Source organism: Pelophylax lessonae (assembly GCF_965119305.1).
Source record: "Pelophylax lessonae genome assembly, chromosome: 1".
In the NCBI taxonomy this organism is placed as follows: Eukaryota; Metazoa; Chordata; class Amphibia; order Anura; family Ranidae; genus Pelophylax; species Pelophylax lessonae.
The window spans coordinates 841186843-841203716 of NC_138768.1; the positions used below are offsets into that span (position 1 = coordinate 841186843).

Sequence of the window (16874 nt, forward strand, 5' to 3'; positions counted from 1 at the left end):
TTTGTATCCCATATAAAATTCAAATCTAAAGTTTACCCACTTTTATTTTGCCTTCCCTAATTTTGCGAATGATATTTTTACCCACTTCAGGTCTGCCCTATAGCAGTTTTACTGTTACAGGGCGGCTCCTGTGCGCCAGATCACATATATAAAGTATACGTGATCTGACACTTTCAGGTAGGGGGGCGCACTTGCGCTTCTGCTATGATTACACAATGCGGGAGCTAATTGAGGGGTGCACGGTACCCAATATTGGCCGGCACCCGCCAATTGTTTGGCAGAGAGGCAGAATGTAAAAAAGCAGATTGCTGTTCTGACAGGAGGGAAGGGATGGAATTTGTGTCCCTGCAAAGCAGGAAACAAGTTCCATCTCTTCCCCTACTAAAAGGGCCTCACACAGTACACAAACACTAGCTAGGCACACTGTTAACCCTTTCATCACCCCTGATGTTAACCCCTTCCCAGCCAGTGTCATTAGTACAGTGACAGTGCATATTTTTTTTAGCACTGATCACTGTATTAGTGTCACTGGTCCCCAAAAAGTGTCAATGTCAGAATGTCTGCCGCAATATAAGTCACTGATCACCGCCATTATTAGTAAAAATAAAAAATAAAAAGATCCCCTAGTTTGTAGATGTTATAAATTTTGTGCAAACCAATCAATATACGCGTATTGGGATTTTTTCTTTTACCAAAAATTTGTAGCAGATTAAATATTGGCCTAAATTTATGAAGAAATTAAGATTTTTTTTTAATTTTTTTTTTATCGGATGTGTTTTATAGCAGAGAAGTAAAAAAACTTACCGTTAGTTCACCGGTAACTGCTTTTCTCTTCAATCCTTCCAGGACGGCCTACATTTGGGAGATTGTGGCTCCGCCTCAAAGGAAACACAACTAATTTGCAGCTGTTTAAAAGGGTCCCACCCATCCTTAGCTCCAGTAATAGGAAAGTAGTTTCCAACCGAACTTTAAGGAATATATTCAATCAAACAGCTACATATAAATACATATACATTTATATATACATATTGTTTTAGAACTCACCACCACATAGGACGGGAAGTAGGCCGGCCGTCCTGGAAGGATTGAAGAGAAAAGCCGTTACCGGTGAACTAACGGTAAGTTTTCTCCTTTCATCCTTCCAGGACGGCCTACATTTGGGAGGATAATAAAGGAATCCATACTGGCCTACCTTAGGGCGGGACCACTGCCTGTAAAACCTTTCTGCCAAAGGCAAGGTCTTGTTGCGACAGTACTTCCACACGATAGTGCTTTAGGAAGGTATCTTGACTGGACCAAGTGGCAGCATGGCGGATCTGTTCCCAGGATGCTCCGGCTTTTTCGGCCCAGGAAGTTGCCATGCCCCTTGTGGAATGTGCCTTTAGAGTTGTTGGTGTGGGGGTACCTGACACCTTATATGACATACTAACGGCTTGTTTAATCCACCTAGAGATTGAGGGTTTTGATGCTTGTAAACCCTTCCTTGGTCCAGAATGCAGAACCAACAAGTGACTAGATCTTCTAAAACTTTTGGTTCTTTCTAGATATGCTAGAAGGCATCTTCTAACATCTAAGCAATGGAATTTTTCTTCTTTTGCACACTTAGGTTTCTCACAAAATGATGGGAGAACCATCTCTTGATTCCTATGAAAAGATGACACTACCTTGGGCAGGTACAGTGCACCTGGTTTAAGAATCACCCTGTCTTGGAGAATTCTCATAAAGGGTTCTTTTATGGATAAGCTTTGCAAATCTCCCACTCTCCTGGCTGTGGTGATTGCTAACAAAAAAGGTTAACTTAATAGACAAAATGTTTAAACTAATTTTGTTTAAGGGTTCAAACGCTTCACTAGATAATGCCTCTAGTACTAGCGTTAAGTTCCAGGTTGGAACAATAGTTCTGTTAATTGGAGACACCCTTCTCCGAGCCAACAGAAATCTTTAATTAAAGGTTCTTGGGCTAACCTTTTGTCTAAGAAAACAGAAAGTGCCGCTATCTGTGCTTTAAGGGTGTTCACCGCCACCCCCTTATCTACCCCATCCTGTAAAAAATCCAGGATCCTTGGGGTTGAGGCAGAGGAATCCTTCTTCTGACTCTGCCAAGTACAAAAAGTTTTCCAGATTTTGGAATAAATTTTTCTAGTTACTGGCTTTCTACTAGAAAGGAGGGTCTCAATGACTCTGTCTGAGCATCCTTTTTCTTTTAATATTTGGCGTTCCCTATCCAGATTGTTGATCTGGGGTGAATCAGAGTTCCTTGTAGTGATAGATCTAGTATTTTCCGAGGTACTGTCACTAATAGAGACACCAGGGTTGCAAATCACATTGTTTTTGACTACCCAGGCGTGACTCGGATGAGGCGTGGTTGCGACCTTCCTTGAACTCTTGATATTGGATTCTGTAGTGGAAAGGCATAGGTTAGCTTGAAAGGCCCAGGCATTACTGGGGCCTCCAAGCCCAGCATATCCTTCTGTACTATCAGAAGGGAGAACTGCTCTACTTTTTGGCTCTGCTGCATGACAAACATGTCTACTCCTGATTGACAAATTTATTGGACCAGGTGTTCGAGAATTATAGGGTTCAGTTCCCATTCTACCTGTTGCAAGCAAAAAGGAGAAGCTTTGGGCTGTCCACGTGCAGCCCCCTCTTCTGTAACTATGGTGAATCTGAGAAATGCTTGATGTTCCCCGTACCTTGGCACATATAGGTAAGCATTTCTTACACCCAACATTGTCATACAGACATTTTGGTACAGATTTTTTGTGACCATGAACTTCTGTTCTATTTTTAAGGGACAGGTCATAGTTAAATTTGGTACCAGTTGCGAGACCAACTCCAATTGGTACCCTTCCCGATGCAGAAAGTAGGGACTGGCAGAGAGGTTTTCCCATTGGGAAGCAAAATGGGTCAGTCTGCCCCCTACACTGACGCTGACGTCAGTTAGATTCTTTAGGTTTAGGCCCAGGTTTAAGGAACAACAAATTGTCCCCTTGTTTTCCTTTTCCCGGGCCCTTCTTCCTGGCCTTAAATGGTCTTTTTTGATTCTTGCCTTGGAAGTTTCGAAAGGAATATCTTCCTGATTTGTCCTTTCTCTTGGTGGGGAACTTTTTCCCCTTTTCTGCAGATCTGGACAAGATATCATCAAGTCCTGAACCGAACAGTAATGAACCTTCAAAGGGCAGGGCACAAAGTCTTACCTTCCCAAGCTTTGACCCAAAGCGCCCTTCTAGCAGAATTTACTAATGCTGCTGTTTTAGCAGATGCTGCTAATGACTCCACAGCTGCGTCTGCTAAATAGGACGCAGCTTTACTAATCATGTTTAAGGAATCTATCAAATCTTGTGATCCTGCCATACTGCGGACACGTTTTAACAGTTCCTTAAGCCAAAGGTCTATATTCCTGGCCATACAGGTATCAGCTAAGGCTATAGTTGTATTGTATGCATTTGAATCCCAGGCTTTACTTAATGCGGATTCAATCCTGCGATCCATGGGATCTGTAATATGCCCGGCATTTTCAAAGGATAAATCTGTTCCTTTTGATAATTGTGCCAGGGGAGCATCAAGTTTTGGATTTTTTGTGAATACTTCCAATTCTTGAGGCTCAAAGGGAAACCTTCTTTTCCAGTTTTTTGGTCTGGCAAGGGCATGTGTAGGCACTTTCCATTCCTGGTGTATTATGTCTTTTAATGACTGGTGAATGGGAATGGTTCTCTACTGGGCTTTTCCCAAGCCCTTGTACACTTTGTCTTTGCAAGAAGACTTCTTTGCCGGGATAGGAATTTCTTCAGTGTCATATACCACTTTAAGAAGACCCTGCATATATTCTAAGGAGAAAAGATTTTTAACTTTTTCGCCTTCACTGTTATTTTCTGAGTCCTCCTCTGAACTAGAAGGGTCTCTTAAATAACTAGAACCTTCTTCTGGATCCTCTTGTTCCCTAACTTGAGTTGAGGGAATGGATAGAGAATCTTCCCAGAGGGATGGGGGTCCCCTTGACCCCCCACCGTCTTGGGAGGACGCATGATCTGCTCCTTCCACTGCTGGGACTTGAGGGATAGTTGCTGCAGCCTTAAAGGACTGTATTGTAGCTACCATTTCCTCCCTCATAGATTTAAGCAAATCGTTCATTAGGTCCTGCCCTGCCAACTTATTAATGCAAGTCTGGCATAAGGGCTTTGTGTAAGATTTAGACAACTTAACCCCGCATTCCCCACATTTTTTAGTTGAGGATAGGGGTCTGGCAGGGGCTTCCTGTGCCGGTGGCGTACCTGTGACAACACATGAAAAGACAAGAAGAGAGGACACCATGAAGCGACATAATCTTCTTGCCTACCACTACGGCAATATACAGGAAAAAGCATGGCATGGCATAGCTGTCACATAATAGACAGCAGTCGGCCGCCATCGGTATCACTTACCCGATCCTGTCGCCACCTGCGTTGCCGCTTTCTCCCCTGTAAGGATTGCGGCTGCTTGTGTCTCTTTGTGGGGCTTCCGCCCTCTCGGAGTCGGAGAGTCAGCCATGGTAGTACCGAGTTCGCTCCGATCCGGCGTCTCCTCCACGCTGGGTTTCTTCCGGGAGTCAGCCGCTCCGCCCCTTCCGCCGGAACTTCCTGTCTCCATAGCGAGGCTTGGGGCTCACCGCTCGGCGGGAAATTCGAAATCCTTACCGCCCAGCGAAGTGAATGGAGGAGACTTCCTGTAGAGTCCAGCAGGACTTCAGGTATGAGGGACCTTCACCACAAGGCAAACCGCACTACCTGGTATGTTTGGCGACCTGAAAGCTCCTTTTTCCAAGGACACAGCTAGGGAGGAACCTGCTATTAGGCCGACCGAAGCTGCCTTCCAGGGGTACCGTCTTGGCCAGCTATTTGCCTCAGGTTAGTAAAAAAACAAACGTTCCGATGTGAGGTTGGAAACACAACTGAACTGGAGCTAAGGATGGGTGGGACCCTTTTAAACAGCTGCAAATTAGTTGTGTTTCCTGTGAGGCGGAGCCACAATCTCCCAAATGTAGGCCGTCCTGGAAGGATGAAAGGAGAAAATACTGTTTTTTTTTTGTTTATAGCGCAAAAAATAGTGATCAAGTACTATCAAAAGACAGCTCTATTTGTCGGGAAAAACGGACTTACATTTTATTTGGGCACATTGTTGCATGACAGCGCAATTGTCAAAGTAATGCAGTCCCGTGTTGCAAAAAACAGCCTGGTCATGAAAGGGGGTAAATCTTCCTCCGGACGTCAGGTGGTTAAAGAAAAGCTTTTTGTTTTCATTATATTTGACATCAATACTAGGTGTCTGTGCTTAGCTATTGGGGAGGGGGGGTTAAAGCCAGAAACCGCCCCTGCCAACAGCCTGTGTGTGCATGGACACATAGGATAACATGCTGGTGAGTTTATAAGCCGCAGAAAAAAAACATCTGTCGCCAAAAACAGCCGTGGTAAAAATGTCCAGTGTGCATGAGGCCTAATGCCTCGTACACACGCATCGATTATTGGCCGGGAATTTTCGGCCAACGTCCGATCGGCCGATTTTCGGCTTGTTAGTATGATGCTTCCAACAACCGACTCCGACTTTTCGGCCGAAAAAAATCTGGTGTGCAGGCTATAAAATTTTTATTGGCCGTCAACACAACGGCCGATTTTCCGTCAGTCAGTACAGATTTCAGCAGACAAAAATCTGATGAGCAAGACTGGGCATGCTCAGAGAAGAAAAAACACACTGAAAGTCAACCAGCACATGACATCACTTCTGAAGTAGATTTTTGTTGGCCGAGAAAATTCGTGTGCAGTCTAGGCACGATCCAACCAACAAAACAACACTCTGGAAAAAAGTCGGACGATCGGTCGGCCGATAATCGTTGCGTGTGTACGAGGCATAAGTGTCATCGCCCTAGAACAGGAAGTGTAACTGGAAGAATCAGGTAAAAATAAAGGGGGGGGAAAAAACTGAAATTTTTTTATTTTTTATACCACTATGGAACTTGGTGGCTAGAATTATTCTGGTCATCTCTTCATTTGCACCCATCCCTAATTTCCAGCTGAACTACAGGGACAAGACATAGGGCAGTAGGATGTAAACACATGACCCATAAAAGTCAATAGGGGAGCTTCAAAAGAACTTAAAGCGAGCCTTGCAAGTATAAAACGATATAGGGGATGACATCATAGGCTTGTTTTTAAGAGTGTACCATGTCAGCCTTCGTTTTCCTGGTTTTGCTACCTAGAGAATCACAAACCCGAAACAAAGCACGCCTAAGATCCAACGTTCATCTTATTTATGTGTACGATAATACAGCCATCAGCTGGATGGCTGCTCTAACGATCGGTCTTGGCTCTTACATAAGAAAGCATTAAAAGGGTAAGATAGCTATTATCCATAGGTATGCATGCTATCACAGTGATGTCCAAGCCCCCAATTACCTCCGTTATAAATGTCTTGCTCTTTGCCTTGGTGTAGAGTTGGTTACCCTTAGTAGTGAAGGCCCCCACCCGGTGCCAATTATTAGCGAATAAACTGCAGCTTTGTTGTGTGGGCAGCAACCAGCAGCCACCATTAAACTATTTAAAGACTTAATGGAAAAGCAAATGTCAGGCTAATAAATCAGGCCCGCGGTATTTATGTGTTCTATTACACCGGTATAATTCTATTAATGAATTAACATCCAGCGCCATGCAAATTAGTGTTTTATGACCCCGCGGAAAGATAAAAGCGGGGCTGCGATTGTTCCAGGAGGCATTTTTCATTTTATTTTCAATAACAGCAGATCACGTTGTAGATAATTTGTCTCCCGTTTTTACAACGTTGCTGCATGTGCCTACCGCAGCTCTATATCCCCATTACTTTATGGGGCCTTCAATCTTGCGCATCGTATGGATTTACGGCCATGGGATGCCTTTCTGGACACTTAAGATGCAGATGTTCGCTTATTTGTCATTGGCTAATAAAGAAACCGCAAACCTCAAATAAAAGCTGGATTATATGCCAAGACTATGAATAACAACAAACTGTTTGCAAACATTTCTGGAGTTTAGTCGAAATAAAGCTTATATGGTCGATGTAAAATGGGGTTTTAAAAGGCAGCCATGAAGGACAAATATATTAAAGCTGCTACAACAGGCGTGTGGTTAGTTTGCCTCATCAATAACTTACAGCTGCCCACAATGAACTTATATTGGTATCAGCACCCAACTGGCAGTATTGTCCTGAAAACTCTGTAATCAAACCTTAGGGACTCCAGGATCAGGTTCCACCCAGCAGCAGAGGTCATTCTCTATAACACTGTGTTATCAGATGCTTTGGGCACCACTGTGGCAAAATGGTTAGCAATTCTGCCTAGTAGCACTGGGGTCGCCGGCCCAAATCCCAACCACGTGCCTATGTGGGTTTCCTCTGGGTATTCCACTTTCCTTCCACACTCCAAAGACATGCTGATAAGGTTGTCTCCTGTCTAATTTGGCCCTAGTATACATATGTATGAATCCGAGTTAAGGAACTTAGATTGTAAGCTCCTGATGTAAATGTATACTGAATATGTAAAGTGGTGCGTAAATTGACAATGCAATATAAGTACCTATAATAAATAAATATGCTAGGCACCCTTGCCCAATGCAGTTCCAAAAAAAAAAAGAATGAATTGCAGAACTTTTTTCAACTTCGCATGGTGTGCAATTAAAAATTGGAATTTTAACCACTTTACCTCCAGCCGCTGCAGATGTACTGCGGCAGGCTGGCTCTCCCAGGCAAACCCTCGTACATGTATGGCGCTTGCCTGGGAGGAGCTAGGGGGCGAGCGTGTGCCGTCAGCGGCGCGCTCCAGTCGCTGCTCGTCAGCTGGGGAGCCAGTGCGTGTGATAGGCGGTTCCGATGGCCGCCGGCCACTCGCTATCTCTCCCCACTGACAGAGGACGGACGGCTAATATAAACACAGCCGTCCATCATTCTCCCTGAGATGATCACAGAGCCCATGCGATCCTGCTATATAGGATCGCATGTCTCTATGATCATCTCACAAGCCCAACCCCCCCCACAGTTAGAATCACTCCCCTAGGCTTACATTTAACCACTTGATCACCCACAGGGTTAACCCCTTCCCTGCCAGTGTCATTATTACAGTAACAGTGCATATTTTTAGCACTGATTACTGTAGTAATGTCACTGGTCCCCCAAAAGTGTCAAAAATGTCAGTTAGGGGTCCGATCTGTCCGCCGCAATGTCGCAGTCCCGATAAAAAACGCAGATTGCGGCCATTACTAGTAAAAAAAACAATAAAAATGACATAAATCTTTCCCGTAGTTAGTAAACGCAATAAATTTTTTACCAAAAATATGTAGCAGAAAAATTGGCCTAAAATGTTAAAAATTTAGATTTTTACATTTTTTTTGGGAATGTTATATAGCAGAATGTGAAAAATATTGTTTTTTTTTTTTTTCAAAATTGTCCTTTTTTTGTTTATAGCGCAAAAAATAAAAATCGCAGAGGTGATCAAATACCACCAAAAGAAAGCTCCATTTGTGGGAAAAAAAGAACGTCAATTTGGTTTGGGTACAGTGTCGCACGACCGTGCAATTGTCCGTTAAAATCACGCAGTGCTGAATCGCAAAATAGGGCCTGGTCTTTAAGCAGCAAAATCTTTCGGTCTTAAAGTGGTTAAGAGACATTTCATAAAAGTTCGAAATTTTTTTTTTTTTACAATACATCGGCCACTGACCGCGCTGAATGAGTCCTAAGTGAAAGAAGAGCCCAGCTGCATGAAAGTGTTACTTTCAAAAATGACTTCAGGATTTATAATATCCTATTATATGGGATGTCCTGAGCCTGTGCAATCTAATGACAGACCAGGGTATCGTCACACAAAAGGTCAAGGGTCTGTAAGGATACTTTAGGAAGCAGTGGGCTCCAGTGACTCATTAAATGTAAAGGAAAGCTGTAATGAGAGATATAAATAGAAGCTGCCATTGCTGGCCTCCTTAAAGCAAAGACTAGTTGCCTGTCTCTGGCTTCAATGCACTTTAAGTCAATGACCTGAAACATATTAGCAGACAGTGAAATTAGAACTTCTGATCCTACTTGACGGAGCAGAACTAAAAATGTATTTTTTTATGTAAACACTCTGAAATTGCACGTTACAAATACTGCATATTTGCAAAACTGTCTTTTGGCTTTTGTTAATGGGTTGCCCAGCTGCTGTCCAGGCACAATGCAGGACCTGGCATTCTCTGACTTTTTTGGCTTCAGCTCTGCTAGCTGCACAGTTGAAAAGCCACAGGTTTCCCACACCTTCCATACATTGTGCATTGAGGGCAGAACTCTGAGCTGAACCACAGTGGCCAAAACTATACAGCGGTTTAACAGGACAGGTTCCACTCAGAACAGGCCTCGCCATGGTCGACCAAAGAAGTTGAGGGCACGTGCTCAGCGTCAAAACCAGAGGTTGTCTTTGGGAAATAGACGTATGAGTGCTACCAGCATTGCTGCAGAGGTTGAAGGGGTGGGGGGTCCATCTGTCAGTGCTCAGACCATACGCTGCACACTGCATCAAATTAGTCTGCATGGCTGTCGTCCCAGAAGGAAGCCTCTTCTAAAGAAGATGCACAAGAAAGCCTGCAAACAGTTTGCTGAAGACAAGCAGAAAAAGGACATGGATTACTGGAACCATGTCCTGTGGTCTGATGACACCAAGATAAACTTATTTGGTTCAGATGGTGACAAGCGCGTGTGGCGGCAACCAGGTGAGGAGTACAAAGACAAGTGTGTCTTGCCTACGGTCAAGCATGGTGGTGGGAGTGTCATGGTCTGGGGCTGCATGAGTGCTGGGGAGTGCACTGGGGAGCTACAGTACATTGAGGGAACCATGAATGGCAACATGTACTGTGACATACTGAAGCAGAGCATGATCCCCTCCCTTCGGAGACTGGGCCGCAGGGCAGTATTCCAACATGATAATGACCCCTGCCGGATAAAGATGGACTGGCCAGGCATGTCTCCAAACCTAAACCCTATTAAGCATCTGTGGGGCATCCTCAAACAAAAGGTGGAGGAGCGCAAGGTCTCTAACATTCAGCAGCTCCGTGATTTCTTCATCGAAGAGTGGAAGAGGACTCCAGTGGTAACCTGTGAAGCTCTGGTGAACTCCATGCCCAAGAGGGTTAAGGCAATGCTGGAAAATAATGGTGGCCACACAAAATATTGACACTTTGGGCCCAATTTGGACATTTTAACTTAGGGGTGTACTCATTTTTGTTGCCAGCGATTTAGACAACAATGGCTGTGTGTTGAGTTATTTTGAAAGGACAGCAAATTTACACTGTTATACAAGCTGTACACTCACTACTTTACATTGTAGGAACGTGTCATTTCTTCAGTGTTGTCACATGAAAAGATGTAATAACATATTTACAAAAATGTGAGGGGTGTACTCACTTTTGTGAGATACTATATATATATATATATATATATATATATATATATATATTTATTTTTTAAAAGATACTTTGATACTGCTTTCAAGTACTTTGCATAGTAATTGGTGAGATTGTCTGAAATAAGTTTTATACCATTACATGTGTTGCAGAACAGTGTCCTACTATCAAGGTTAGCAGTCCACCTTAAAGGAATAGTCCGCCTTTTGGAAAAAATTAAATCCCATTTCTGGGATAGTACTAGCCTTCCTCCCAAACAAATACAGGCGGTCCCCGGGTTACAAAAATGTAACTGACATATGACTCGTACTTATAAACAGAGGGAGACAACAGGAAGTTAGAGGAAATCTACCCCTGTAAGAATTTTTTTTTGGAAAAAAGGTCTCACCACTGAAGCTTTATCACCAATCCCTGTTTCCAAAACAACCCAAAATTTTCAAAATCCAATTGTCAAAATTCTGATTGGCAGTTCAGAGTTGGAGTTCTCTCAGGATTGAGAAGGATGAGGTCAGCACAAAGCGGATTTCAGGGGAACAGGATGGGGTGGGAATATATGCTGTCCCCCTCACCTAGATATGGTGATGACGTGGGACCTGGATGAAATATTTAGGGGAGAATCTTTTTTTTTTTTTTTTATAAAACAGCAGTGGGGGTTAGAGAGGGGTAATACTTTGCTACAAATATTTTTTTTTGCATTTGAGTCTGCAAAGCACTGCAACCGCAACCAGTGCATCACTGGTGCAATGCACAGCCTCCTGTAGACTCTTCCCTAGCCACAAGTACATATGGAGGTAGGGACCTTCAGTTTTGGGGCTGAAGGAAGTAATCAATAGACTAGATCTGCAAACTAGTCAATGGACTACGTCACTGCACTTGTGTTTTACTGAGTTCTACCATTCTCTTTGCTGTGGCGACAGATGGGACTTGTAGTCTTCCATTCACAGATCCCTGTGAACAGATCTGTGAGTGGACAATGTCGCAGGGAGGGGTACTCCATCTTCGCTAGACGTAGATTCATTTTAAATGGATAGCAGGTTGAATGACGTCTGCTAACAGTGGACATTAGCCTGCTGTCAGTGGAAAATGGGTCACAGGAGAGCAGAATGAAGTGCACTCCTGGGACCCACAGGAAAGGTAGGGCCAAAAGAGCTTTAGCCCTATTTCTCCTTTCAGAAGGTTGTATGGGTATCCAGTTCAATGGTCATGGATCTAACTGAATCAATTTCTACTTTTTTTCCCCCAAGATTCAAGGTTTGGCTTTACTAGGAACTGATTGCCATCTGCTTGGTGACTGAAAACATAAAAGAAATTTAGTTAATAAGTTTTATGGAGGATGCCATGTATTGTTTTGTTAGGCAGCGCCTGAATCAATCTTTCAATCTTTTATTAGGTTATAGTTAAGAAGTGAAGGAGATTCTAGGTTCTGATCCAGAAGGCTTAATGTACTAAAGCTCCTGGCTGAAAACTGACAATTAGGTATTTACAATTGACAGAAGAAAAGATCAGCAGCAGCCCGTGTACTTCCTTAGCAACACTGGTTTTCTCATAAAAATGGGATTTTTGACTTACCGTAAAAGCCATTTCTCTGATGTTCATTGACGGACACAGCTCCCGAGGACACTAGACAGGAATAAACTTGACTATGCCTATAGGCAGTCCCAAGGGGTATACACCCACTCTCAGCTATAGGCACTCAGTTTTGTTACAAGCAGTGTCAGAAGAAAGCCAACTCCACAGAGGGTGGGTGCTGTGTCTGTCAATGAACATCAGAGAAATGGATTTCACGGTAAGTCAAAAATCCCATTTCTCTTTCGATCATTGACAGAGACAGCTCCTGATCCTAACCATTGGGGCGTCCCAAAGAAGTATTAAACATGAGGGGTGGGAAAACTTCAGAAAAAAATCCCCAAGGCCAACCATAGCCATTCAGGTAACAGAGCTCAACCATAAACAACTGGAGCTCACCTGAAAAACGATACACCCTCAAAGAGGACCAGGTTCTTTAAACAGCAGCCAGCAAAACCTTGCGGCCAAAAGAAGCATTCGCAGATGCTAACATAACCACTTTACAAAAAACTTTGTAAAAGTGTGCACCAATGACCAGGTGGCCGCGTTGCAAAACCTGCGTCACTGACGCTTGAAGACAGAAAGCCCAGGCGACACTAAGCACTCTAGTAGAGTGCGTCTAAGCAGGGAAAGGAGGAACCTGACCCCTGATGCAATAGGCCTGAACCACAGTCTGTCTGATCCATCTGGAAATGGTCGCAGAGGAAGGGGACAACCCTTTGTGAGGTCCGTCCGTGAGCGCAAATAGAGAGTCTGACTTCCTAACAGACTCTGTAGCAACCAGATACACCCTAATTGCCCAGACTACATCCAAGACATGCAAGGCAATTTCTTTCAGATGTTTAGGCCTGGGACACAGGGAAGGCAACACAGTCTTCATTCAAATGACAGTCAGAGATAGTAATTACCAGCCTAATTGCCTAACCAGTCACTGCGAGCACATATGGCAAGCCAGAGCATTCACCCTCTTATTAGCTGGACCTGTAAAGGTAGGGGACTCCTCAACCGTGAGGAAGGTAACTCAATTTGACCTGGAAACCGGCTAGTCCACAACAGGTGGGTCCGTCCACCTTTTACGTAGTAAATTCTCATAAGGATACCGCAAGCAAAAAAACGCTAACAACCACTGCATTTTGGTCAACCCCACTTTTTGTGACGATGTCGTCAAGGCAAGCGGAAAGAGGATTACCCTTGCCTGTGGATTGCCAAAAGGAACCGGTGGCTTAGACGCGGCCGCAGCCTTCATTTTTAAAGTTTTACGCACTGACACAAACAGTGCATCCACCAGCACCTATTTAAGCGCGACTAGAGGAGCAGAGGAATCATCCTCACTATCGGAGCACACGGGGTGCATGGACGTAGACCCAGTAGTGTCGCTATATACTGAGTTCACCCTAAATACATAATCAGGGGAGGCCGCCGACTGCGGAAAGGGGACGACGGCCAAGGGTCCACAAATGGACACCTATTGGACCCCGCAAAAAACAAGCGGGGTGCCCTTGAGCCCTCCATAGATGACATAATAGGACATAACCCCCTTAAAAGGGGACCGCCCGCCGTGATGCGGACGTCCAGGCAGGGTACAGTCGCTAAAACAATGCAGGTGCCCCACACAATAATGGCGGCAAGACTGTCATTATAAATGATCGCCCCCCCACAGCGCCACCCGGTCCAAGGAAGGTGCCAAGTTGACCATATAGTCCAGCAGGCCGCAAGCCGCTGCCTAAATTTTTGTGGGGGGCCCAGCTGCAATTGCACGGATCCATCAGCCTGGCAGATGCTCAAAGGAAGAGTGGGGGCTTCAGCTAGAGGCACTGGGGCTGTCCCCCGACGGCACCTAATCACCCGAATGGCCTAGTAGGCCGCAGACCGCAGCCTAGTAGGCTGCAAGCAGCGGCCTAAATTTTTGAGGAGCCGACCACCTAGGGGCAATGGAGGGGGAAGGTTGGATGCCCAACCAGGAGGCCCGGGGGGTTCGACCATCCCTGGGAGGGGCCCACGTCCACCCCAAAACCCTCCAGGGGTAGTGGGGGGACAGCTACTTACCACACCAGGAACAGGGTGGGCATGGCTCTGGACAGGGCACCGCTCTATCGTAATGTGGGTGCTGTCGGCCAGAAGGAAACTCTGCGACTGTGGCCGAAGCCAGTTCATATGCGGCCTCGCAAGACGTTTAACTGGCAGGCCATCCCCTGTCCAGGGGGCTTATGTCACAGCTGACCTAGCACGGAGCGTATGTATGCTCGCTGGCAGGACTGGGGGGACCCCCAAGGATCCATATTATCCAGTTCATCGCCCAGTCCGGCACTTGATTGTGGTTCTCACAGGAACAAAATAAAAAAAAAAAAAAAAAAGAGGAAACAAATTCCATTTAAAATGAAAAAGTTGCCAGGACCAGAGATCCCAGCAAGGAACTAGGTCCTTACTTCTGACTAGGCAGAAAAAAATTTTGAGTGCCTATAGCTGAGAGTGGGTCTATACCCCCTGGGACTGCCCATAGACGTAGTCAAGCTTTTTCCTGCCTAGGGTCCTACTCTTGTAGGGGGCAGTATAACCCAATGGTTAAAAAGAATCAGGAGCAGTGTTCATCAATAAACAAAAGAGAAACATTGTTTTATACATTTTTTGTTCAGGAACATTTTAAACAATATACAAGAAGAGGAAAAAAAAAAAAGGCAAATCACTTGAAAACGTAGCTGCATATGTGGAAGCGGAATATATTGTATAAATAAATTGATTTATGTTAGGAGAGTGAATCTGCCTGCAAAGGCTCTGATGATGGGACAGAATTCTGTATTTGATTATCAGCCAATCAGGCAGGGCAACTCTGTGGGACCACCACATCAGGAGCAAGGAAGCTAGATTTGAGTTCCTTAATAACAAGCCAGCAATGAAGAAAAAAGACAATTTAAAGATGGAAAACATTAAATGTTTTTGTATATACCCAAGTCAGCAATTTTAAAATGTGAAATACAGGGAGAGTGACTGTCCAGGTGCATTGTGGGTTATGTTTAATATGCAATTTTCATGTGACTTGGTGACAAATTTTAACACCACCACCATAAAGCACTGCTCCTAATGAACACGGCCACACTTAATGTGCTTCATTTGCCCACCAATCAAAACAAAACTTTTTTTCTTTTTTTAACCCTAGTGCAGTAGGGGAGAGTGGAAGGAAGAATCTGCTTTATTCCAGGCTACTATGGGCAAACACGCCAAATTACCATTTCTGATTTTTTATTTTTCAAGAGGGTCTTTGACAATATGGTGTCTCTAATGGGAATTGGACCCATAGCTCCAGTATTGCAATGTCACTATCTGTAGTTGTTGCAGATTCCTGTCACAAACCAAAAACATTTTGGTAATTTAAAAGTTCACCTTTAGTGCCCGGTTAGGGTGTAACGTAACTAAATCACCTGCCACCGCCATGATCCTCCAATCTTCTCCCAGCACCCACTGTCACAATTCAAATACAGCATGGCTATGCGGGGCTCCACCCACACGGTTGGGTCATTCATTCAAAGTTCATTAGTGAATAAACTACAACTCCCATCAGCCATTCCCAGCAGATGGCTTATACTTCTCAATGAACTATGCGGGCGCTGGTAAGCACTCTTGTAGTTCATTGATCTTCTTGGACTTAAGTGACTGCTAACCCATGATAGAGATAAGGGCAGACAGCTCAGATTTGCAGAAGCCTGACACTTATGTGCTGATCGTGGGTGCAATGCTTAACAATACAGGGGTGTCAAACTAAATTTCATCAAGGGCCTCATTAGCATCATGGTTGCCTTTAAAGAGCAGGTTGTATCTGTAAGACTATATTAATTTTTACCCAGGGCTTTTTGTCTGAGAGAATAGGTGCAAGAACTCAACCAAGCCCTCCCCTGATGAACTGCATCGAGCGGAGGATGTGGCCAAATTGTATTGAACAGTGGGAGGATCTTAAAGGGGCACTAAATACCAGGAGTGCATCATGTGCAGAGTTCAGGGGCGCGCTGTGCACAGAGTGCGGAGTTCAGAGTTCAGGGGCGCGCTGTGCACAGAGTGCGGAATTCAGAGTTCAGGGGCGCGCTGTGCACAGAGTGCGGAATTCAGAGTTCAGGGGCGCGCTGTGCACAGAGTGCGGAGTTCAGAGTTCAGAGTTCAGGGGCGCGCTGTGCACAGAGTGCGGAGTTCAGAGTTCAGGGGTGCGCTGTGCACAGAGTGCGGAGTTCAGAGTTCAGGGGTGCGCTGTGCACAGAGTGCGGAGTTCAGAGTTCAGGGGTGCGCTGTGCACAGAGTGCGGAGTTCAGAGTTCAGGGGTGCGCTGTGCACAGAGTGCGGAGTTCAGAGTTGCCCTGTGCACAGAGTGCGGAGTTCAGGGGTGCCCTGTGCACAGAGTGCGGAGTTCAGGGGTGCCCTGTGCACAGAGTGCGGAGTTCAGGGGTGCCCTGTGCACAGAGTGCGGAGTTCAGGGGTGCACTACATATAGAGTGCAGGGTGGTTTAGGGGTGTGCTATGTAAAATGTGCAGGGTTTAGCTCTCTTGGCTGTCCACATATCACTTCCACCCCTCCTTGCACCATTCTCCCCCATCCCCCACCTATGAACACACCTCCCCCTTCCTCAAAGGTTTGCTCGCATCTCACCTACCCAGCCTGGCTCTAGTGCCTCCAGGCAGTGTAGGCTTCTCTGTCCCCCCCTCTCTCACTTGCAGGAAGATCATTGGTTGGAATCTGTGCAACCGGACACAGATGGGGCTCACAGTGCAGCTTACCCGGTGATGCCCCACCCCACAGTGCACCTGCCATCCAGATCTTCCTTTTCCTTGCCATGAGTGCAGGGCAGGCAGGGATCTGTGAGAGTTTTCACCACGTTTCAGCTGAAAACAAGCCCTTGGTGC

The 16874-nt window shown here is 45.2% G+C and overlaps 1 protein-coding gene across 1 annotated transcript in view; it reads right to left on the minus strand.

The window, feature by feature from the left end:
- The window catches only part of ATRN (attractin), a 444499-nt gene that overhangs the window by 7257 nt on the left and 420368 nt on the right, over positions 1-16874 (minus strand). The gene's annotated exons all lie outside the window — the stretch shown is intronic.